This window comes from Euprymna scolopes, chromosome 38 (genome assembly GCF_053919585.1).
Source record: "Euprymna scolopes isolate OS-2025 chromosome 38, ASM5391958v1, whole genome shotgun sequence".
NCBI classification, from domain to species: domain Eukaryota; kingdom Metazoa; phylum Mollusca; class Cephalopoda; order Sepiida; family Sepiolidae; genus Euprymna; species Euprymna scolopes.
The window spans coordinates 46,968,412-46,993,973 of NC_136519.1; the positions used below are offsets into that span (position 1 = coordinate 46,968,412).

Below are 25,562 nucleotides of genomic sequence, written 5' to 3' on the forward strand. Positions count from 1 at the left end.
AGTATACAATAAGCACAAAACACCCTCCCCATGTTAAGAATGGCTTTTGAAATAATAACGTTATTATTTACGTCCGGATCACTCTTTGCATTAGTACCCTTTTTGAATAAATTACTTTAATCGAGAGACGTGTTTTCTTTAATTTTTTATTTTATTTTATTTATTTATTTTATTTTTATTTTTAGTCTATTATCACTGCACGGAGTGCACGGTTGTTCTTCATATACATGAGATCATGGGATGAACTTATTTATTGGACTTAGAAAAGCAGCCTAATTTAAAGTTCAAAAACATAGTTAAATTCTGTTCAATTTCGTTTGTTTCGATAAAATTTCAACGTAAACATAATTTACCCATTTTTCTCTTTATAATTTAAAAAAATTCATTTTCCTTATGTAATTAATATTTTTTTCCTAGATCACTTTCAGTGACGCCCTTATGGCATACTCGCGTTGACACACCGATCTTGTCAGATCACCGAAGTTAAGCAACGTTAAGCCTGGTTAGTATCAGATGGGTGACCATTTGAGAATTCTAGGCGCTTTGTGCTCTCCGCTTATCTCGGCATTTGTTTCCAGTCGTCCTGAACATACATTTCACTTGCCACTGGTATTTAACAATATTGACCCAGCAGAGGTGTGGTTGGAGTTTAAGCACCTCCTACCACAAAAATTTCACGCACAGGAACCCCTTCGTGGGTATTCATAGTCAGTCAAAGACTGAAGGAGCCTGTGTAATGTGTGATATATATATATATATATATATATATATATATATAATATATATATATATATATATTCCTATTGTTTTAAAATCGTATGTCGGTGTTACTAATGTAGGACACATTAAGGCACGAAAACTGATTCTGTTCTTATTCTCTATTTGTGTGATATTTAAACACAACAAATTGCTCCTGTTTTTTTTTTTTTGTTTGTTTTTTTTCGCTAAACATTTTTGCATTTTTTTTTTTTTTTTTCATAGTTACGGATAATATTTTAAAAGTATATATATATTAGTCAAACAGAAAAATGTTGGTATTGTACAGTTTAATCAGTACATTAAAAAATGAAATTATCGAAAAAAGTTATATTGTACGTATCCATTATGGAATTAAGTTCTCAAAAAAAAAAACAAAAAAAAAACACTTCATTTGATTAAGTTTTTGTTTTTGTTTTTTTTTTTTACAGCTAAAAAACAATTTATGATATCGATCAAAAGGTAGCCATGTTTCGACTTTTAAGAAGAAAGCTAGTATTTAAGATGGGGAGGAGGTGTCGGCGCTTTAGACTGAATTATCTCCCCATTGCGTGTTCTAAAAATCCAAACATGGTTACCTTCAGCGCGCTGTCATATGTGGAAAAAATAAGAGAAAGACCAATGCCAAGAAGGGGGTGGAGGTCCGAGAAAGTCGGTTCTACCCTAAGGCGTTTTCGATTCGGCCATTGAAGTTGTTACTGGGAGGCGCTGGCTCTTGGACATATATTGAACATGCCTTGGGCCAGGTACGGGGGGGGGGGTCATTGGTGCATGCCACTTCATCGATAGTTCTGAGGGGTGCCGACATCGTCCGTGTACTACAGTGTCCACTGTCTGCCCAGAAGTTTCTTATATTGTGTCTATTCAGGTTACGTGACGCAGTAGGTTGCTATCAGTACCTCGGTAAGACTCATCTGTTACCAGTTGGTTGCCGACGTACATGCACCATTCCAAGTCTGGCGTTATAATGAGGTATGCAATGGACAGGGGCCTCTGCAAGATGCGGGTATCGTTGGTTCCTTTCGGAGCTTGTCCAACAACTCATCAGAGTTAATGCGTTGTATTTCTTCATCTAGCTGTTAACTGACTCCCGAGTTGGGGTCGCGAAATAGCGATCATTTCACAACCTTTATACCGATCCCTTCTCGGATCATCCAGCCCAACTCTGGTCGGAATTAAATTTTCGACACATAATAGCATGTTTTTCGCTGTAAAAAAAAAACAAAAAAAAAACCTACTCGATCAAATTAAGCGATTTTTTTTTTTTTTTTTTTTTTTTTTTTCGGAGCACTTCAGTCCAAAACGGATACGTACAATATAACTTTTTTTCACTTTTTAATGTCTTGATTAAACTGTACAAGTACCAGAATGTTCCCTTAAGTAAAAAAAAAAGTTTACTTTTTAAATTGGTATTGTTTTTAAGAAAAAAAAAAAAACAGCATGCCAGTCCATCTAAACTAAAATCGATTTCTACTTCTTGATATAAGAATCCCAGGTTGCTCAAGTGACGTACCTTAATATCACACAAATAAAGAACCAGCAGGAGCAGTTGTCGTACATTTGTTATGCCTTAATTTGTCGTACATAATTAGTACAACACTCTAATGAGTTGAATATTGTGTATGCCTGCATATTTTATAGATACAGTGACGTTGCAACTATTTCTGCCACCCCGGGCGGTCGTAAGATCCCTCCTCCCTGCTGATAATCGGTTAATCTTCAAAATTCCATAAAGTCCTCAAAATATTTTTCATGGAATCTAATTTTAGACTGCTGTCACTAATCTCAGACTCTCATCTTACTACAGTACTCGCATATTTCTTATTTTAATTTCTTATTTTCTATTTTTACCCCCTCAAAATGACGCTCCCAGGCACATGCGGACCGCCCTTACCTTTGCTACGACACTGTACAGAAAAAGGGTGATGTTTGTCAATAGGGTGGGTTTCATAAGGGTTTTCAGGTTTTTTCACAAAAGATCAAAGTTGAAAACTGCAGTTTACAGACCGTGCTGAAATAACGTTTTTTAGAAAACCATTCTTAAAATGTTCCAGCTGTGTTTCCTACCATTTGAGCTGTCGACTGATAAAGATTTAGAATTAAACCACTTCACGCTGTGAATAAATTTGTGCATGCGCAAAAGTAATAGAAATATATCGGCAAGTTAAAATGAACATTTTTGCATTTCAATTTGCCAACATTTTTGTATGCGTTAGTCAGCCATCCAAACAAAGATTTTACTCGTTCAGTGCTATGTGACAAGTAGGTCAGGGGTTTGTTTTCACACACACAGGCCTACTGTTGTGTGTATTAGGGTTGGATCAAATACAATTGTATTTGTATTTCAATTGTATTTAAATACAATTTTAATGTATTTGTATTTTAACATCACAAGAAAAAGTAATTTGTATTTGTATTATGGCATCCAGGAAAATAGTATTTTGTATTTGTATTTATATTTGAGAGAGAGAGAGAGAGGGAAACTTTCGGAGCTCTAATGATAATAAAATGCAATGCGGACATGATATAGAATGTAATGTAGATGTCAAATTTGGAAGGAAATATTTCTTTTCTTTTTCTTTTTTTTTTTGCATATTTTCAGATTTCTTTATTACTTTAAAAAAAAAAATGTACTTATATTTGTTTTGTTTAAATCAGTTATTGTATTTTTATTTGTATTTTGAGATTGAGGAATAAAAGTATTTGTATTTGTATTTTTAGACTTAGGAATAAAAGTATTTGTATTTCTGGTAACCTAAACGAAAGTATTTGTATTTCAATTGTTAAAAGTCAGTATTTGATGCAACCCTAGTGTGTATATTATTTTTTTTTATGCATACAAACAGTAGTTTCATGTTTTTTTTTTTTAGGAATTCGTCTCTGAGGAGTTGTTTAGTAGTCGTTTACTATTCAACGAAACATGCATGAAACGTATTGTAAGGAAAAATGAGGTGTTTGCATAAAGACTAATAAGAATTAATTCCCTCTTCTGGTTTTTGGAATGATAACTAATAGTGTGTGTGTGTTTATTTATTTATTATATATTTTCAATGTTATCCTTTTTGTTACTGGAGATGAGGCGTTCAGTAGAATGCCAGATATTCGCTCGATTTCAGGCATTTCAATCGAGAAATCGTTTTAAGATTCTAACCGTCCCTTTAAGTGCAATTATTTGCCTTTCTGTAGCATTTGTTTTGCCGGATAGTTTTTGAAATTCTTTTTCATGAGCAAGCTTTCTCGTGTCCTTGAGTGTCTCCAACAAAAATCTTTTTAGGATCCCTTTAAACGCAATTCTTTGTATTTCTGTAGCATTTGGTTCACCTGCCAGATAGTTTTTGAAATTCTTCTCCATGAGTCTGGTTGCTCCTATAATTACTGGAATGAAGATTTTTCTAAGATTCCAGTTTTGGTGAAAGTGCGCTGGTTGACCACCGGAAGACTTACTTTTAAGAATTTGGGATTAAATTAAAGTACAGAATAGTTACAAAACACCTTTCCTTCCCCGTGTTAAATGATAGGTTTCTGGTGTTTGTGCACTTTTGACACCGCGCTATTTTTAAATAGTTTTTTTTTTTCAGGTTAAATTCAAGCTTCACAATATCTTTTTTTTTTTTTTTTTTTATCAAATTGTTAGATGGAAGCACAGAATAGTTACATAACAACCTCTCCTCCCCTTGTTAAGAATGGCTTTCAAGATAATAGCGTTATTATTTCAGTACGGTGGCTAAAGTGCACAAGTACAAGGTTTCTAAATAATTAACCCCAAAACAGAATACGTTCGACAACAAATACTCAACTTCTTAAACATGGTCAACCAGCGCACTTTTACTCAAGTTTCTTTTCATGTTGTCCATAAGACTTTGGTATTTCATTACCTTCTCCTTTTCAGCTGGTCCGGGATATGACCTTAAACTATATTCGATGGTGAGGCCCCAGCTTGCGGGCTTTGGGGAATGTGGAGCCACCCTTTAATTGCCATTGCTCCCAGGTCCACTCTGACCCGGAGTGATAGTACCTGTTAGGGCCCCAAATACGGGTTAAATAGAAACCGACTTGAAAAAAAAAAAAGAAATTTTAGATATAGGTTCCTTGGACATGGATCTAACGTTATTATTTCAGCACGGTCTGTAAACTGCAGTTTTCAACTTTGATCTTTTGCGAAAAAAAATGAAAACCCTTATGAAACCCACCCTATTGACAAAAATCACTCTTTTCCGTTACAGTGTCATAGCAAAGATAAGGGCGGTCCGCATGTGCCTGGGAGCGGCATTTTGAGGGGGTAAAAATAGAAAATAAGAAATTAAAATAAGAAATATGCGAGTACTGTAGTAAGAAGAAAGTCTAACCGTTGCTCGAGTGTGCTCCTATAGCATCATGATAGCATTAATGACTTCATTTGGAATGCCATATGCTTTTAATATACTGGCCATTTTTCCTCTATGTATGGAGTCGAATGCTTTGGAGAAATCTACAAAGATCATGACTGCCTCAATGTTTTTTGCTTTGACTCCTTCAATCAGTCTCCTAACAGTAAGTTTTTGACTAGTAGTAGAGCGATTCTTTCTAAATCCATTTTGGTTCTTCCTGAGCACTTCTTCGATCTTTGGTTGGATACGGTTGAGAAGCATGGCATTGTAGATTTTTGCTGCAATTGGAGTGAGTGTTATTCCTCTGTAGTTGTTTGGTATGCTTAGGTCACCCTTCTCGGAGAAGTGAAGTATGCATCCTTCCCTCCATATATTAATAATTTTTTGATTATATACAGGATTGTATAAATTAAGAAGTATATCATTAAAACCACCTGTCTTCCATACTTCAGGAGGTATGTTATCTAAACCTGCAGCTTTACGATTCTTAGTCTTCTTTAGTACATTTAGAAGTTCCTTCATTGTAAAATCACCCTTCTCAATATCGAGTTCCTGTATAACAATCGGCTGAATTGGTTGGTCTGTCACTTCTGGTTTGTTTCAGAGTAGTTTTTCAAAATGTGCTTTCCATTTCGAACATGCATTTTCCGGAGTGTTTGCCTTTAACTTAGCTTTGACAGGTCATTTGCGCCCAGATATCTCATTTTCTACTTGCCAAGCCAGATAGGATTGTTTATCTGCTGCATTCTGGATTCGATCTATTTGTTCTTGCACATACTTCTGTTGTTCTGATAGGTGCATCATACTAAGCTCTTGAAGCGCCTGCTTCCTTAATTTTGTATTCTATCGAGTGGGGTATTTATGTTGCTTTTTGATTATGTTTTTTTTTTAAACTTTTCTCGCTTTATTATTTTATCATTTTCCACCATACTTTTTGCTTTACCTTGGGCTTCAGAGGTATATACTTCTTTGCTGCTTCTTGGTGCGATCTAACAAAGTTTTCATAAGTGGTATTAGCAGTTGGTTCCTGCTCTTGTGCTTGTAAAGCATCAAATCTGTTTCGCAGTTCGAAGATGAATCTCTGTTTGATCTTATTCTCATGTGACAACGTTGACCAGTTGTAGGGCTGTCTAGATGATTTTTTAGTTTTGCCTGTAGACGTAGCTCACACAGGTGATATTATCCGAGCTATCGAAAGATTCAATATGACTCTAAATCAAACCAGAATTCCATACCGCCTTGACCGCCACATGGATAACCAAGGGTCGCTACTTGGTGTGCCGGCATTGACCACAGCTATCGACAAGTTTACTACAGCAAGTAGGGGGAGTAGGACTTCTGCTTAGCCCTCGAGCATTGAAATCATTGAAAAGTGCTGAGAAGATAACACAAAGGATAATTCTTGCTACCTTCAGTGGTAATCCTGCTACTACTGTTATTTGTTGCTACAGCCCTACCAACGTCAGTGACAAGCAAGAGATCCTGGACTTCTACGATGAACTCTCAGCAATAGTGCGCTCAATCCCCAAACATAATTTATTGGTTAGCGGCGGTGATATGAATGCACATATAGGACGGGAAGACAACAAGCATAAGTTCCCTTTCCATGATAGAACATACCGAAATGGAGAATATCTATTAACTTTTCTCCTTGAAAACAACCTACAATGCATGAATACCCATTTTCAGAAAAGACCCGGTAAGCTCTGGACCCATCAATCCCCAAATGGAGACAAGGCACAACTGGACTATCTTTTTATGAATAAGAAGTGGATCAATAGCTGTCATAACTGTGAAGCTTATAGCAGTTTCTATGGTGTGTCTACTGATCATAGGATTGTAACCTCTAAGTTGTCTGTGTATATTTTCCTACGTAATAACTCTGTCAATTTTCAGTTTACAGACCCGAAATTTGATATACAGGGTACTGAGATTTGGGAAAATCTTTGTGGTCGGTTTTTGGCCAGAAATTTTTTTGTTAAGGGGTCAAAGTTCAATGATTTGACCTTTGAGAACTCTACCAAATTCCTCCGACCATTTTGGGTCTAAACACTTGAAATTTTAGATATAGTTTCCTTGGACATGGATCGAACTTAATAACTTGATTTGAGCTCCAAACAAATGTTAAGGGGTCATAACAGGGGTCAAAGTTAAAAAAGATTGACCGCTTTTTTTCTTTTTTTTTTTTTTTTTTTAGCTCAACATATACCTCCAAACACCCGGGAAACGCCGGGGTGAAATGCTAGTATATCTAAAGAAGTGAACGTGTCTGTGTGTCTGTCTTTATACATTTCCCTACGCAATAACTTTGTCAATTTTTAGTCTACAGACTCGAAATTTGATATAGAGTACTGAGATTTGGGAAAATCTTTGATCTGTTTTCGGCCAGAAATTTTGCGATTAAGGGGTCAAAGTTCAACGATTTTACTTTTGAGAACTCTACCAAACTGCTCCGACAATTTTGGGTCTCGCACTTGAAATTTTAGATATAGGTTCCTTGGACATGGATATAACTTAATAACTTGATTTGAGCCCCAAACAATAAATGTTAAGGGGTCATAATAGGGGATCAAAGTTTAAAAAATTTGGTCCCTGCGGTCTCTACCTAATTACTCAGAAAATTTCTGGTCTAAACATTTGAAATTTTACATAAAGGGTATTCAGAGATAGGACAAGCATTTTCATCGGTTTGGATCGAAAATTTTAACTACCAATATATAAATGTATCTATGTATGTATGTTGGCATGTCTGCCTAAAACTTTCGACAGAGGCGACAGATTTTACCAAGACTAGTATCTTTTTAAAGTTTGACCTTTCATACGACAAATATTGAAAAATTGGTTAAAAACATTAATATCTTCACCTTCAACTAGGCACTTTCCTACAGGGGAGCGGGGGGTCGCTTTTTTCACCGATATTTTTTTCAAGTTATCGTCTCCTTTAGATTGTCTAGCCTTAATTTAAACATGACTCACTTCATATTTGGCGGTGGTCGTAACCGCAAAGACGTCAGGTTTTTTTCCCCCATTCTTTTCCTCCTTCGCGGTACGGGTTCGAGCCTACCTTCCTACTACCACTTTTTTTTGCTCAACATACACATCCAAACACTCGGGCAGCGCCGGGCTGAAATGCTAGTATATCTATAAAGGTGAATGTGCCTCTGTGTGTTTGTCTGTCTGTCTGTGTACATTTCCCTACGCAATAACTCTGTCAATTTTAAGTCTACAGACTCGAAATTTGATATACAGGATATTGAGATTTGGGAAAATCTTTGTAATTGGTTTTCGGCCACAAATTTGATTGTTAAGGGGTCAAAGTTTAATGACTTGACCTTTGAGAACTCTACGAAACTGCTCTGACCATTTTGGGTCTAAACACTTGAAATTTTAGATTTCCTTGGACATGGATTTAACTTAACTTGATTTGAGTCCAAAACAATAAATATTAAGGGGTCATAATAGGGATCAAAGTTAAAAAAAATTGACCGCTTTTTTTTTTTTTTTCTTTTCTTTTTCTCAACATGCACCTCCAAACACCCGGGCAACGCTGGGCTGAAATGCTAGCCAAATCTGTCTTAAAGATACTTCATGTCCAACGCAATCCTCGACCTGTATATGAGCCAAATCTAGTGGCTGATGACCTTTTCTCCTCCATACTTCTGCTTTCTCCCAGAAGAGACGTTACAAATCTTTCTTTTTTTTTTTTTTAAATGTTCATGGCAGGTGCTTGACTGAGCTTCTATTTGTGGTTCTTTACCTTTAAATTACTTACAACAAACACTCGTCTACCTACAGCAACTGTCAACAACTTTCCTTACTCACTATCTGTGCCTAAAACTAAATGAAAATTCCACGAGCAAAGTTTCTTTCCTAAAACCACCCGTCTGTGTAATGCAATACTGCAGGGATGCTTCACAGCTGACTATGACATTGTCGTTTTCAACTCTAATATAAACAATTTCTTATTGATCCCTCCTGTTAAATAATCAAACTCTACCCAAGTTGCACCGTTACTAAACCATCACTGTGTTGTTTGACCGGCCACATGATTCTCATTAATCTGTATCCTCGTGGCTTTTGGGCCTTGATAAGTGATGGCCACCCCTTCCCTTGTAAAAAATAATTTAAAAAAACTTGTTGCATATCTATTATACCATTTTCATATGCAAAAATTGTAAAACAAAATGTTTACTTAATTAAATTTGCAATAATAGTCTAAATGAGGGGTGCACAAGCCCCACCCACCAACTGCTCCCACTTGAGAACTATTTATGTCAATATTTACTTCTCTCTCCACAGCAAGTAGATAAGATGCTCGGGTTGAAAAGTGGGAGTCAAGAGCCAGCACTTTCGATGTGGAGCACTACAACCTGCAAAAAAAAAAAAAAAAAAAAAATTGGCCAGCCCTGTCAGCATCTTCCGGTAGGGGCGCCTCAAGCAATTAGCAATAGCCTAACTCCTTCTCAAAGAGAGAAAGCAAAGCCCTGTGAGGGTGGATCTCCTAGAACTGCGTAGGACCAACAACATACCACAGTCAACAGGGAATAATCCATTTCACAAATGGCATAGACTGTTTATTTTGGTGCTAAGGACAAAAATGCTACAATTTTGGATCAATGCTAAACTGTATTATTTGGAGTCTTCAGACTACTGTTCTCATCTTGAGTGTCATTTACAAAACGTTTCCGTCAATGTGACCTCCAACCCACTTCAAGTGTATCTTGTCGAACTCTGGAATGTTTCTGTCAAACTCAAGAATTTGGACAGAATTTCAAACTGAAACCTTTATTTACTTCACGGGAATAGCATGTTCTTGTTCCGTCAGCCATGGCTGGATAGACGTCCTAAGTAGTATACAATTGTTTTTTTGTTTTTTTGTTTTTTTTCGGTCGCCACACTGAGAATTGAACTTTTTAACCTTTTGGAGAATATCACTTTTATAATTCATTTTTCTAAGTACTCGAATTACCGCGCCACAGATTGACTGAAACATTGCAAAAATGACACTCAATGTGAGAACAGTAGTCTAAAGAATACGAATAACCAATTCTCATCTAAAAAAATTCAGAAACGAAATTACTAAACCGGACTAATTAACCTTAGTTCTTTTCAGATAATACTGTGTTATATTTTTCTTGTGTTCTAATTTGGATATCGTTCCAACTTTATACTGCCTCCAGGTTTTTTTTATTTAAAAAGAAAATTTCATTTCTGCTTTTCAGGGTCGTTGAAAGCACGTCGGCAGTTGTCAACGGAACTGCGGATTACTATGGCAGAAGGTAGCAGTAACTCTTTAAATGCTGGATGTTACGATATCCCTTCAACGAGTACCTCGGATGTTGAAGATGATTTACCGGATCGATTTGCACACTTTACTATCAGGAAACAAACGTCTTACAGGTGAGTGCAAGCATTTTCAGTTTTCTGCCGGAATTAGTAAAACACTCGTCCCAGGGTGGGTATCAATAATAAATATATTAGGTTGGTGCAAAAATGCCGTTTTTATCATTCAAACACGGAAGAGTTTGAATATATGGTTAAGTGGCAGTTTAGAACTGCTTTAAAGCTTCACTGCTCACTCATCTTTCGACTAAATTTCAAACAATTATTACAGTTTATAGATCACTTTCTCAGCTATATTGTGAAAAATATTTTTCAATTTTCGTTCAGTAAAACAAGTCATGATGAATTTAATGGTGTTCAAAATCGTAAAAAAAATGTAAGGTGAGCGACGTTTTTTATGACTGGTTTCCATAGCAACCACGTAACTTCAGCGACTAGTGTTGCTACTAATTCACTGCTGTCGCAAAAAGAGAAGTAATAAGTGAAACAGGCAGGATGAAAGATTGAAAGGGGGGTAATTGGGAGGAATTTATTGAAAGCAAACGAGTGCCCTACATTGTTATTACATATGTGTATATTACGTTTATTGGGGCAAAAAAATAAGACTGAAATTAAACAAAGAACAAGTGAAGTTATTGGAAGCCTGGAAAAATCATGGATTACAATAGAAAAATGCAAACATGAAAAGTAATATCGTTAAGCTTAAACATGGAAAAGTAAAGAACTAGTTGTTAAAACTGGAAAAGAAAAGGACAAGATATTCTGATAAAAAATATAAATTTATAACTTAAAATATTGCAGCATTAAGATTTTATTTTTAAATTCAATTTAACATTATATAATCAATTCTTAATGCTGCAATATTTTGTTATAAATTATATTTTTTACTAGAATAACTTGTATTTTTCTTTTCCAGTTTTTACAACTAGTGCTGAACTTAGTCATTTTTTGTGCACACGGGGGACTATGCATGCTTCACTTGTTTTTCTTTTCTTTGCCTCTGAACAAGACCATTTTAATTAGTGTGGGAAAGCATAAAGCAAGTCAGACAACCACCTCTGACTTTTCATCGCCTAATTAATAAATTTGGAAAGAAGTCTTCCCTGTTTGTAATAAAATCAATAATATTTAAGTCATCAGAAATGATGATTTATAAATGAAAAATTAAATTACTGACCATAATTTTTTTTTTTTTATGAATATTTTAGTAACAAATCCAAATAGCAAGTGCAAACATTGGTCAAGCATAATTATTTTTCCACGTCATTTTTGATGGAAGGTGAACACAAGTATTATCATATTCAGTTTATGTTGCTATATGGTGACTGCTTTTTTATGTATTAGAACCTCATTCCAATTTTTATCAACTTCGAATTTAAGTTTAAGGAGTTTTAAGAAATAGAAATTTTAGGAATCTTGCTTAATTGGTGTCTAATGACTAGTGATGAAATTAATGCAAATCTGAAATATTTGAATTTTTAAATGGCAGATTGTGCCTATAATATTTGCTTCCATCTCAACACAGGAAGATGTGACACAAGGTCGGAAGAATCAAGCCAGTGCTCCTAAACCTAAAGGAGGAGCACGTTGGTCTATTAAAAATTACTTGGCCAACCCCGTCAACATTCCCTGCTCAGGCAGCAAGCAATAAACTTATTTCACTCAAAAGATAGGAGGTAAAGTCTGGAAGGGTGGACCTCCTAGAACTGCACAGGTCCAAAGCCGACCATACCTCAGCCAACAGGGGGGGGGGGGAAAGAAGCATTTCAACAATGACCTAGATTCTGTTGGCTTTGGAGTTGAGAGGGGAAAAAGGCTGTGTCCATATGCTCTTTAAAATGGCTTTATTATGCTCTTTGAAACTCCAAAGATGCGGGATATGTATTAATTGTTAAAATTTCACAAAAATCAGAGGGATCTGAATTTTCAAAAATAGCTGGAGTCGCCACTTATCAAGGCCCAGAGGCCGCTCGAGGATAACGGTTAATGAGTGTAAAGTAGTCAATGGGACAATATCATGGCAGCAGTACTCCATCCTTGGATGGCCCTGTCGGTGGGGCATTAGAATACGCCGACTGCCCCCCTGCAGAGGGTAAAAGTCCCTCAATGGGGGTCCTGGATATGACCTTAAACTATATCCAGTGGTGAAGCCCAACTTGTGGGCTTTGGGGAGTGTGGAGCCACCCTTTAATTACCATTGCTCCCAGGTCCACTCTGACCCGGAGTGGTAGTACCTGTTAGGGTCCCAACTATGGGTTAAATAGAAACCGACGTGAAAACAACAAATATATTCTATTAAAAACTTTTTCTTCAAAATCTTTGGATTCGGCATTAAATAACCTAAAAAGGGTTGATATGCCGTAAAACAAAAACAACCAACCAACCATCCTTGGACGTACTTGTTTCTTATACAGTTAAAGAATTGCATCAGCGGTGAGATATCTACTTGAGCAGTAGAATGATCCCACCATTTTTCCAGTAGCCTTGACAACGGATTTGATGTACACGTTCCATTTCAGATCACAAGAGCCATTCATTTTAATTGATGTCAGACGGAGAGCAGAGCGTTGATGATATAAAGATAGAAGCTTGGATTCAGATGCATTAAAATAAACCGGCCACCTTTTTCCCCATTGCACCATGTGCTTAAGATCAGGAATAAGAATCAGAACGGTCGTTTACAGCCTTTGAAGTGTTGCCATAGATGGTAGTCGTCAGCATAAATGTCTACAAATGATCTTAGGATGTGACTTTTTGGAGATTATTGATGTAGATCAGGAAGAGAGTTGGGCTCAGGATTGACCCCTGAGGAACTCTAACATTAATACTGTGAGCGTCTGATTTCTGCCCATTAACTACTACTCTAATAAACCTATCAAAGAGAAATGATTTAATAATTAAAAAGATATTTCCAGCTATACCGTAACTGGAGATTTTGTGGAGTAAACCTTTATGCCATACTCTATCAAAGGCTTTTGATATGTCAAGAGCAATTGCCTTAGAAAGGAAGCCTTTGTCAAGAGATTCACAAATCCTATGATATAACTGTTAGCACATCTGCTGTAGATCTAGCAGAATGGAAACCATATTGCATGTCATTGAGGAGGTTTTTTTTGTTAAGATGATTGACTACTTCTTTACTTAACAGATTCCATCAACTTACTCATGATGCACAGGAAACCGATTAGCTTGCAGTGAGGGAGATGACCGATAATCTGAATTTTTAAATACAGGACATACTGATGAGGTTTTCCTGGGTGTTGGGAAGCAATTTTCGTTAGGACAACACTTAAACAGTTTTGTTAGTATGGGAGTTAGTTCTGGTCGAAGTTTTTATAATTGGAATGCGAATCATGTAATAAAGTGAAACTATTCGAACGCAAACGACAGAAAGCGGGAAGCTTGGCCTTCGGGACAGACTGATGCTTCACTTCACTTAAGTTAATTGGTCCTTGGTCAATGTAGGGGAAACCCTTCACACTGAGACCATTACTATGTTTTTTTTTTGTTTTTTTTTATAATGCCAGAGTGCCCCTTTTTTGGAGGGGGGGTAGAGCTGGTTTTCTACTACATTAAAAACGACATTGTGTCTAATTTGCTTTCATGGGGCAGCAAATAAATAAAACAGAAAGCGGGAAGCCTACCTGTCCACCAGCTTAGACAATTACTATTTAAGTTAATCGGTTCTTGGTTAATGTAGGGGAAACCCTTCATACTGAGAATATTTATTAGGATGCTGCCAGAGTGACCCTATTTTGGGGGAGCTGTTTTTTCTCCATATAAAAAACGACCTTGTGTCTAATTTACTTTCGTAGGGAAGCAAATAAATACCTTACCTGGGCCCCGGCAAGTTCAAAAGCAACGTTCATTTCTGTGCATGCGTGGCGACTCCTATGATTCTTAAGTTCATTACCAACTCATTCAATTCACTGTCCTCTTTGGCTTAATGCTTAGCGAGGAAAACTAATTATCCACCGCTCTCTCTATCTTTTTTTTTTATTTTAACCACGTGGAAGCCATTCTTAACATCACTTCGTCCTTATGCCAATATCCTCCTCCACCCGGGCAACGTCGGGTACTCCTCGCTAGTATAATAGAAGACAAAATAAAGTTAATAAGAAAAAAAACCGAAGTTTTTTTTTTTGTTTTTTTTTATGAAGAGAAAGTTTTCTTTTTCATAGCAAATAGTGTCTATAATCATCATAAAATGCAACAACAAATAAAAAAAAAAATAAATGTATCTATGTATAAGAAAAAAAGATTTAGTGATTGCATTCAATACAGTTTATTCTTTTGTGTGTGTGTGTGTGTGTGTGTGTGTGTGTGTGTGTGTGTGTGTGTGTGTGTGTGTGTTTGTGTTTGTTTTTACTTATGAGAGCAGAGTTAGACATAAGGTCGGCTTTTAATGTGGGGGAAAACCAGCTCCCCAGTTATAAAATTAAAAAAAAAAACATGAATCAGTCATGAAGGATTTCTCCTCCATTAATCGAGACCAAAAAAGTGTAGTGCAGCATCAGACAGATACTACACTTTGATCTTGGCCTGAAATGATTTCAAAGTAATTATTTATAATCGGTTTTATGCAAATAATTTGTGTGTGTGTGTGTGTATGTAATATATATATATGAGTGGGTGGTAGTTTGTTTGGTAGTTGGTTGGTTGTTTGTGTTTTACGGCATATCAACCCTTTTCGGGTTATTTAATGCCGAATCCAAAGATTTTGAAGAAAAAATATTTTAATAGAATATATTTGTTGTTTTCAAGTCAGTTTCTATTTAACCCATAGTTGGGACCCTAACAGGTACTACCACTCCGGGTCAGAGTGGACATGGGAGCAATGGTAATTAAAGGGTGGCTCCACACTCCTCAAAGCTCACAAGCTGGGGCCTCACCACTGGATATAGTTTAAGGTCATATCCAGGACCCCCATTGAGGGACTTTTACCCTCTGCAGGGGGGGGGGGCAGTCGGTGTATTCTAATGCCTCACCGACAGGGCCTTGTTAGGTAGTATATATATATATATATATATATATATTGCCTTTTAAGATTTAAAGAAAAAACAATTTCATTTGAAGTAATGTGCGGCATAATGATGTTGACACATCGGTTCTCGTTAGATTACCAAAGTTAAGCAACGCTGAGCATAGTCAGTACCAGATAGGTGACCAATTTGGGAATTGCAAAAACCTAATGTCATCATCACTCCTAATGAGAGTTGTACATGCCACTGGAGATCGCTTATGAATTTCATACTCCCATGAAACTTCCTCCTTTGGAGGAAGCCAGTTAAACCTGCATAGATTTAGTGCCGTTGCTATTTTTTTTTTTTTTTTTTTTTTTTCCAACGTGCATTGACATGTATTTCAGCTAGTAAGTAAATTACATTAAACAGCAAAAGTCCTGCAAATGAAAGTAGAGAAAACAAAAAAATGTGCTGGCAAATATGTGAGCAAGCTAAATTCCTCTTCTAAACTGAAAGCAGTTTGGGAAATGTTCAGGAAAATTGTGGGCGAACATCAAACGATGCAAATAAAATATCTCTCCCAAAATAACTGCATGATAACTGATAAAAAAAAAATGCTAAAACATTTTACAAAAATCAAGAATAAAACGGTAAACACAAACCATCAAACAAAAATGTTGAACAATATAAATGAAACTTTTTAATGAACTAATCTGAAAAGAGAAAAGTTTTTTTTAATTTTTATTTATTTTATTATTTTTTTTTTTAATTTTTTTTTTTTTTGCAAAAAAAAAAAAAAATCAATTACCATGTAGGGAAAAGGGGGCGGTGAAAATTTACACAGCGGAGGACGCACTTGTTCAGCACCTGTCCTAATTTACTTTGAATTGTTGTCTTGGTGCATTTATTACTTTACTTGGAAGTCTATTTCAAGGTCAAGGGATTCTGATTGAGAAAGCAGCCTTTCATTGGTTCAATCAAAATCCGCGGTGAGATAGTTTCATGTAGTACCCGCATGAGTGAATAATAGGTCCAGAGGTATATCATAATGTCCATTGAGGAGATTTTAGGCCAAAATGAGATCAGTGTAATCGTCGGCACTCAAATGAAAAAAATGTTAAGCTTTTTGAGTTGGCTTTCATTAAACAGATGCAATAGACCCTGCATCATTTGAGTAGCCTGTTTTTGAACTCTATCCAGATGCTGGATGTCGAGTCTTAAATATGGAGAAGAGGCTTGGATATCATATTCTAACAACAACGAAAAGGAGGAATAGTTCAGGAGTGAGTTTGCAGAAAGGGCATCGAATGAGAAACAGGATACTCCTTGCTTTGTTAGCAGCCTGAATGCAATGTTTAGATGGTCTAAAGGACGAGTCAACTAGAAGGCCAAGATATATGAAAAGATATTCAATTCATCTGACAAAAAAAATAAAACAATCCCCATGTAGGAAAAGGGGGGTAAAAATTTACACAGCAGAGGACGCAGTTGTTTAGTACCTATCCTAATTTACCTTAAATTATGTTGGTGCATTTATTTCACTTGGAAGACTATTTCAAGGTCCATGGATCCTGATTGAGAAAGCAGCCCTCCTTCAGTTCCTCGAAATCAGCAATGAAATAGTTTCCTATAGCGTCTGCGTAGACCTCTTTCTGGTGCAGGGGTGAATAGGTTCTGATTTATATCACCATTGATGAGATTGTAGGCCAAAATGATATCCCCACATAATCGTCGGTACTCAAGGGAGAAAAGGTAAAGATTTTTGATTTTGCTTACATAGGGCAGATCTAATAGACCCTGTATCATTTGAGTAGCCAGTTTTGAGGGAAGAGGCACCTGGACATCATACTCTAACAGTGGTCTGACAAGGGAGACATAAAGAGGGAGAAATATTTCTGGAACGAGTTTGCAGGGAAAAAGTGGAATGAAAAATAAGATACTCCTTGCTTTGTTAGCGATCTTAATGCAATCAATTAAAATACATATGGTAAGTGTTGAGACATTATGTTGAACAAAAATGGCGTCAGTAAATAAAATCAGCAAAGAATCAATGTAGTCACTATTTCGAGTGCTGAGTAAATTTTAGTGAAAAAGATGGCGCAAAGAAGCAATGTAGTCATGATTTAGTATTTTCAAGACAGGTTGACAGCGATCTGAATTGAATCCGAAAATTCAATATTTTTTATAGTAATGTTTGAAGCTTCTGATTGGTTGATTGTCATAACCGTGGTTATAAAAACGATCGTCGATATAATTGGAGTCATACTCTCACCAGTAATCAAAAGCATTTTAATAACCTGAAAGTATATAACATACCTAGCTGGACATTCATTCCTTACAATGATCTTGCATCATGGTTCATATTCCGAAAATAAAGACCAACACAAAGGCAAACGGTTGAAGGCAAAAAATAGTGTATTCACTTTGTTGTTCTAAAGCATTGATCAGATGGTATGGACAAATAAAGGTCGATAATTACTGATTAATTATATCTTATCTGCATGCATGCGTGCGCCCATGTTGTTTTTACAGCATCGGCGACCATGGCTCTCCAAATTGTAGAACCATTGTAGTCTCGAGAGCACAAGTAAAGACAGTAGTTTCTGTCTTCATTTGGGGGGTCTATCTCCCCCGTAAGTTAAACACGTCCTCAGCTACTGTCGGAAAAATAGAGAAGGCTTACTGCAAAAACATGCTCGGGTCTGTCTGTTGTGCAGGCTGAAAAAGAAGGACAAAAAGATTCAAGATGGCGACTGTGGTCTTTTAATGTCCACGGTCTCGAACAGTTCGCGTCTCACACGTGATTTTGAGGGGTGCCTGGGTACCATAAAAGCAAGTCGCTGGGGGGTGTGGAGAGAAGCCTTCAACCTGTGTATAGTGAACTTTGTTGTACGACTCGTCAATTCTGGAAATTTCTACGACTATGTACGGTCCATGCAGCACCTAGCCTTCTCAAATGGTCACCCATCTGGTACTGGCCAGGCTACTCATTGCTTAAGTTTGGTGGTCTGGCGAGAACCACTGTGTCAGTGTAATTGTACTGTATCTTATCTAGACATCTTTAAAACTCCAAGCTCACATGTGTATGCTGCCAAACGAACTGATGATGTCTCTCCTTAGGCGATGTAATATTACATCTACTTCTAGTGCACAGGAGGTCGAGCTGACATCCGATGGTTGGATAAGTGTACTAAGCTGACTCTGACTGAACTCTGAACTCTATTTCCTGTTATGCTCAACTAACAAAATTATGCTCTCCCAATAATTAAAATAACATGTGGGTTGTAGATTGGCCATGGCAGCACCAAGTGACTTTCTCTATGAAATTATAATTTACATTAGTTTTGATGTGCAATTGCTTGAAGTAATCTTCCATAGTTATTCGAGGTCTTTTTCAATCTGTCTTTTATTTGCTTATCCTCACTCGAAATGTACGCACATCTGTTTATCCAACCAGAGCTTCGTTCACCATGTCTATATTACCTTGGCGGTTGCAACAACAAATACCTTTGCCTTGAATTAAAAATTAGTCTAACATCGTTTTGCTGAAAATACTGTAAGTTTAGAGTTTTCTTTTCTTTTACGCTTTTCCTTGGGTGTCAGGGTGTTGGGATATTAGATTCAAAAGGTGGGTGGTAGAAAACGACTGTTCAACTGTGTAATTAATTTATCCATGTTGTTTTACTTCCTCCCCCAACCTATCTGCCATCTTGTCTTGACAGCTGTTGGCATAAAACAGCAGCCACACACGCGTAAACCGCTAAACCATGTGTCAGTAGCCGACACTTGTTAAAATCCTGGTAACTTCCAAATTTGTCAGCACTATTATATAACTCTTCAATGGGGTCTATATTGCTCTCTTTTTTTTTTTTTTTTTTTTTTTTTTTCGCCTTTTTCTTTTTGCTTGCTTGCTTCAAATCAAGCAGGACTCTAACAACTGTGTGGACAAAGGGAAGCTTTTTTTGTCTATGTCAAACCCTTAAAAGCATTTCAGGAAGAGGCAAGGCTACAACTATAAGCCACTCCTCCTACTGATATGCAATCTCTTCTTCTAAGGCCCTCCTTTCCGGTTCAGAAGCATCCTGGTTCCAGTGGCAAACACTCGGTCTGAGAACAGGAATTGAACAATAAAAAGTTAGACCAGACAGGACTAGAAAACTGACCTAACTATCAGCAAACACGGAGAGGATTATACGACACAATACTGCCTTGTCTATTATATAGCCCTTAAATGGGGCCTATTAACATAACTCGGCTTTCTTCAAACTAACCAGCAGTCTGACTGTGGTGTGAAAGAGAAACTTCCTCAGCTATGTCAATCCCCTAACAGCATTTCAGGAAGAGACAAGACTACAACTATGAACCAGATCGTTAGACAATCCCCCCATTCTTGCTGATATAGAATCTCTCCTAAGGTCATCATTTCCAGTTTAAAAGCATCCTGGTTTCAGTGGCAAACACTTGATGTCTGAGAACTGGAATGGGGGTGTTCAAAAGTTGCTATGACGAGATGGAGTTACAAAACTGACCATTTGTGAATATGAATAAGAGGATAATACAACACAATACTGCCTTGTCTGCCTTCTACTGCCCAATCGGTTCAGCTCGAAAGATCTTCCAGAATACAACAATAATGCAAAGAACTGCATAAAAAAATGTTGGAAAATGTTGGATGACCACATACTTCAAAGACATGCCAAGAAAAGGAAGACTAAAGAAATAGAAATAGATAAGGAAGACGACGAAAAAGTGCATTTATTACATCTATTGTAAGAATTTGTAAAATATACTGTGAGAGACCAAAATTTGTTGGGAAGTTTTAAAGTTCTTGAATAAGTAGACAAAAGAAAGATGCAGTTTGCTTTTCTCCCAGAACTTCATAAAACTTATTCAGACATGAAGAAGGCAATGACGTCCATACTTTATCAATTTAACTGTGGATCCATTATCCCTTACTATGAGTTGTTTCTGACAATAGAGTGACAGATAGGAAGAATCACAAGCCTGTATTTAGCAATTTTTTTATTTTATTTTTTGCTTTTACTCATCCCAAACTTAGCATATTTCCATTTAAGTATAAGGGCTACTGTGATAGGGGTCAGATTTATAGGAGCAAATCTGGGTGAGATGGGCAGTAATATACTATATCCAAAAGCGGGGGGGTGTAGTTGTTCAGCTGTCTGATGAGTTTATCTGTGTTGGCATAAAACAGTATCCACATGTAAACCGCTAAGCAATTTGAATAGCTGACACTTGCTTTCTTTTTTATTAAACCCACTCATGACTCGAATAACCCTTTGTTTTTTTGTTTTTTTTTTGGGGGGGGGTTACATAGATGTCACCACTTATAAAGGCTCGGAGCCACTCAAGGATAAGGGTTATAGAGTGAACAGTAGTTAATGGGATAATATTTTAGTAATCGTTAGTAATGGAAATTTGGTAAATTGGATTACTTAAAGAGGTGGCTCATCAAGAATTTGTTTATGTTGGACTTCAGGACTACCAAGTTGTAGTATGCTGGGAAACAGGAAAATGGAAGAGTTCCACAGGCACGCAGTTCTAAGAATGAAGCTTTGTTCATGGAATTTACATTTTGATTTTAGGCACAGATAAAGAGTAGGGGAAATTATTGATAGTGATTTCAGCTAGATGGGCATTTTTTCATGAAAGATTGGCGAGAGGGCGACCAGAGAGTGGAGCTCAGACGAGCACTTGCCATAAAAATGACGATAAAACAAAGACAGGCTCACAACGTCTCTTCTGTGGGAAAGAGGTTGCACTAAGCTATGAAGTCTATTTTGAACTCTGTCAAGGTAGGATAAGCTGCTTCTAGCAACTACTGCCCAGCTGTGACAACAGTACTTCGTCCTTGAACTTACTTGTATATAGATAAAGAATTGCACCAGCAGTGATATCTACTGGACCGGTAGAAGGATCCCACCATTTTTCTAGCGACCTTGGCAACAAATTTTATGAACATGTTCCATTCCAGATCAGGAGTAAAGGTCAAGCCCAGAAGCTTGTCAAAAATATGAAGCCTTCTCAAGACGAGTGCCATCCATTTCAATTGATGTCAGATGGGCATAAAGTCTTTCTCGGTCTGCCCTTTCCTCACTTACCCCCAATTATTTTTTTCATCGCTACAGACAAGGCATAAAACCACTTGTTGTAAGCACCTGAAAAAAATACTCCAAGGTCAAAATTTATCAAACAATAAATGCTAGATTGATAAATTTTGACACAGAAAACAGCAATTTTCCTCCTTTGTCAGAAACATGATTAATGAAATGTGAGGACTAAGACAGAGGAAGTGAGTTACGAAGCTGCCGAAAGTGTTTCCTTAAATTGAGATGTTTATCTCATCCTTGATAATATAGTTATTTGATTTAATATTCCTTGATAATATAGTTATTTGATTTAATATTCCTTGATAATATAGTTATTTGATTTAATAGTCTGTATTACACAATGAGGCAGTCACTAGTGTGATTGTCCGACGTTTACAATAAACGTCCTTGGAACAGCAACCAAATTATAACACTATGTATATTTATTTGGAAGTTTTTTCAAAGAGTGAATGCATAATTGAAACTAGGTGTGATTCCTTGAAGCTCGCCCCTTTAGACGACAAATATCGAAAAATTGGCTAAAAATATTAATTCCTTCACCCTCAACTGGGCACTTTCTACAGGGAGGGTCGCTTTTTTGCCGATATTTTCGAAAGTCACTTCCCACCCTTTTCGATTGACTAGCCTTAATTTAAAATTCGTCACTTCTGGTTTGGCGATGGACGCAACAGCAAAGACGTCACTTTTTTTTTCACATTCTTTTCCTCCTTCATTGTATGGGTTCGAGCCTGCCTGCCTACTACCCCTTTTCTTTTCTTTTTTGCTCAACACACACCTCCAAACACCTGGGTAACGCCGGACACCCAGGCTAGTATATATATATATATATATATATATATATATATATATATATATATATATGTATGTATAAAAGAAAATCTTAACTATTTTATTTTACAAAAAATATTCATACTATATTACAATTAAAAATAGAGAATTCATAACATTTAAACTTTTAACAAAGCTTAACTAACTGCTGGGGAAGAGGAGGTGCCAGCCCCGCCTTTCAGAGAGACAAAAATATACATGCTTACTCCATGCTTGCCAGCTGAAAAAGAGAATGAGTCATGGCGAATTGCATTATTGTCCCTTCCACAAGTGACTAAATCACCTCCCAGCCGGGGGGTGGAGATGACAACGCAGTGGCACTTACAACATATAGTGCCACATAAATGGATTGCTTATATCTTTTTTTAATAAAAGTGTGAGTTTGGAATCTGAAAGTGTCTTGATGGAGGACATGCTTAATCTTGGATGCTGACTATGGGTGTTCATAAAATACCATCTTCATGAATCTAATGTAGATTGTAGAAATGTGATGTGACACAATTACATTGACAAACCGGTTCTTTGAGTCTGGTCAGCACTAGATAGGTAATCATTTGGGAGTACCAGGTGCTGTATGTAGGCGGTCAGACATCTCGCTTCAAAAACTGTAAAAAAAACTAACCTCATAATCTTACGTGACTGGGATATGCATGCGACTTGGAACCGCTTGTGGATTTATTCTTTTAACACTTCCTTCTCTGGAGGAAGCCAGTTCAACCTGCCAAGGGTGAATGTTACTGGCATGCTTAGAAATGTGGTGCTTTGCTATAATTCTGAACTAGTTGCTTATATTTTACTGGTGGTATTAGCTCCTTTTTCTTAGTGAGGATCTGTGATGTTTTCTTTTGTCTTTTACTTTACCCACATAAAAAGTACATTTGAAATTTCGTCCATGTGTATACAAGCACAATACTGCAGATTTAATTGGAGTGTATAGATGCATGCTACTAACAGCAGGCCTGCAATGGGGAAAAGTATTTAGAGTTAAATTCTATGCATACTTCAATGCATGAGTTAATCAAAGTATGCATACCATCATTTTCAATCTGAATCCAGATCCACAGCATCTCTCCAACTTCTTCCCGTTTCAATCAAATCTCCCTCGCTTGTCTGCTTCCAATTTAGTTCTAGTCTTTCTCTTTTTCCATCAGGAGTCCATCGGAGTACTAAATTGGCAATTCTCTCTGGGCCAATCTTGGATATTTCTGAATCGGTGTAAACGTTTGCCGATAACACTGCAACAAATTTCAGGTTAACAAGCCGTGCGTGTGTGGTCCCCCTCTGATGCTGCATGTGAGATGACACCACAAAACAATAGTGAAGAAATGAATAATGTGAGAAGTGTGAAGGGCCTTCACATTTTTGCCAAGTTTCAGAAAAATCTTATGGATGGGAGCAAAAGTTATGGGGTAAAAAGTGTCATTTTTTTGCAATTTTGGGCCATTTGTGACACCTTTTGAGCTCCTGGAACGCCGAATCCCAGTGAAAATTGACAAACGATGCAGTTTCACACCTTAAGACATGTATATTTGAATTCAGTACCATGGAAAACCACTATATAGACATACATATCAAGTTCTTGAGTAATATGAAAAAAGAGCTCCAAAAAGGCATGTTTTTAGCCCTAAAAGTCCCAGAGGAATGCGAACCAGAATTTTGCCAGGGTCACTCATGCTGAATTTATATTAAGGACAATGGCCTCCACATTTTGGCGTAGTTTCAGGAAAATCTAAGTGATGAATCAAGCGCTATGAGCCAAAAAGTGTAATTTTAAGCTATTTTGGGGCATTTTTGACCTCTTTTGAGCCTCTGGGGACGCCGAATCCCAGTGTAAATGGATAACTGCACATTTTCAGGCCTTACCACATGTATATTTGAGTTGACCACTGTGAAAAAACACTATATAGTCAGATATATCAAGTTTTTGTTGAGAAATATGTAAAAAGAGCCACAAAAAGAGGCGTTCTTAGCACTGAAACACAAGCCAGAATTTTGCCAGGGTCATCCATACTGGATTTATATTAAAAACAACGGGTTCCATATTTTGGCCAAGTTTTAAAAAAAATCCAATGGATAGATTAAAAGTTATATGCCAAAATGTGTCATTTTTGGCCATTTTGGGGCATTTTTGGGGCGCAACGGGAATTTTTGTAAAAAATATTTTTTCACTGTGCACATCTATTTAATGGAATACAATTTGTGGCAAAATTTCAGGAAAAACTAATGGACAGTTATCTGACAATAGTCCGGACTAATGGACGCATGGATGCACGGAAGCACGGACGCCACTGAAAACATAGATCCCTCTCCGATAAATTGGGGTACCAAAAGTACATTTCATATAAAACCTGTTTTGGTGTAAGAAATAGTATCCTGATACTAAATCTGACCTTTATTTCTCTAGACTAAGCTCCGTTTTCATGTACTTTTTTTCTTTTTAATTCCATTTTCACCTCAAACAAGGCACAGTGCTGCTTTGATGTAGGGGGCTACTATCGCGGACAGTAGTTGCAGGGATACTATGCAGGGAGACGAGCAACAAAATGGCTATTCACATTACACTTGAACTTCTGCATGTCAGTACAGTTAGGAAAGCAGGATACGGGAAGGGAATTTCAGAGTCTAGCAGTTCTGGGGAAGAAATTATTAGAGTAGAAGGCTTTCTTACATCTAGGGATCTCTACTGTGTAGGGGTGGGACTTGGCTACTTGTTGAGTTTGTCGAGGGTATTTACGTCGAGGGGGGGTAAAAGGACTTGTAGTTCGTCAGAGCATCCACCATTAAAATACTTGTGAAACAGGCAGAGGGATGCAACATTTCGTTGATGTGACAGTGGTTGAAGCTTAGATGACAGTTCAGGACCTATCAGATTGATGATTCTCTTTTGAACCCTGTCCTGGAGCAAAAGACCAGTAGTAGGTGTACCAGCTCAAATGCGACAACAATACTTCATACATGAGTGAATGGTGGCCTTGTAAAGGCACAGGACACTTTCCGGCGTAAGTAACTTTCTAGCATGGTAGAGAGAGCCTACCTTCCTTGCAGCAGCCATGGCAATGCTCTCAATGTACTTGTTCCAACTATAAATCATTTTATTGATTATTATTAATGAAAAAGCACAGGATTGTCAGTTTAAATAACATTTGTCCTCTTAACCCTCTTGTGCTGAGTGTCAT

At 37.0% G+C, this 25,562-nt stretch overlaps 1 long non-coding RNA gene across 2 annotated transcripts in view; it reads left to right on the forward strand.

Annotated features, from left to right (window-relative positions):
• Positions 1-25,562, forward strand: part of LOC145263138 (uncharacterized) — a 267,319-nt gene that overhangs the window by 145,540 nt on the left and 96,217 nt on the right. For both annotated transcript variants that reach the window (XR_013864484.1, XR_013864483.1), the window contains exon 2: positions 10,346-10,523. This is a non-coding gene — a long non-coding RNA (uncharacterized LOC145263138). The remainder of the gene's footprint in view (positions 1-10,345; positions 10,524-25,562) is intronic.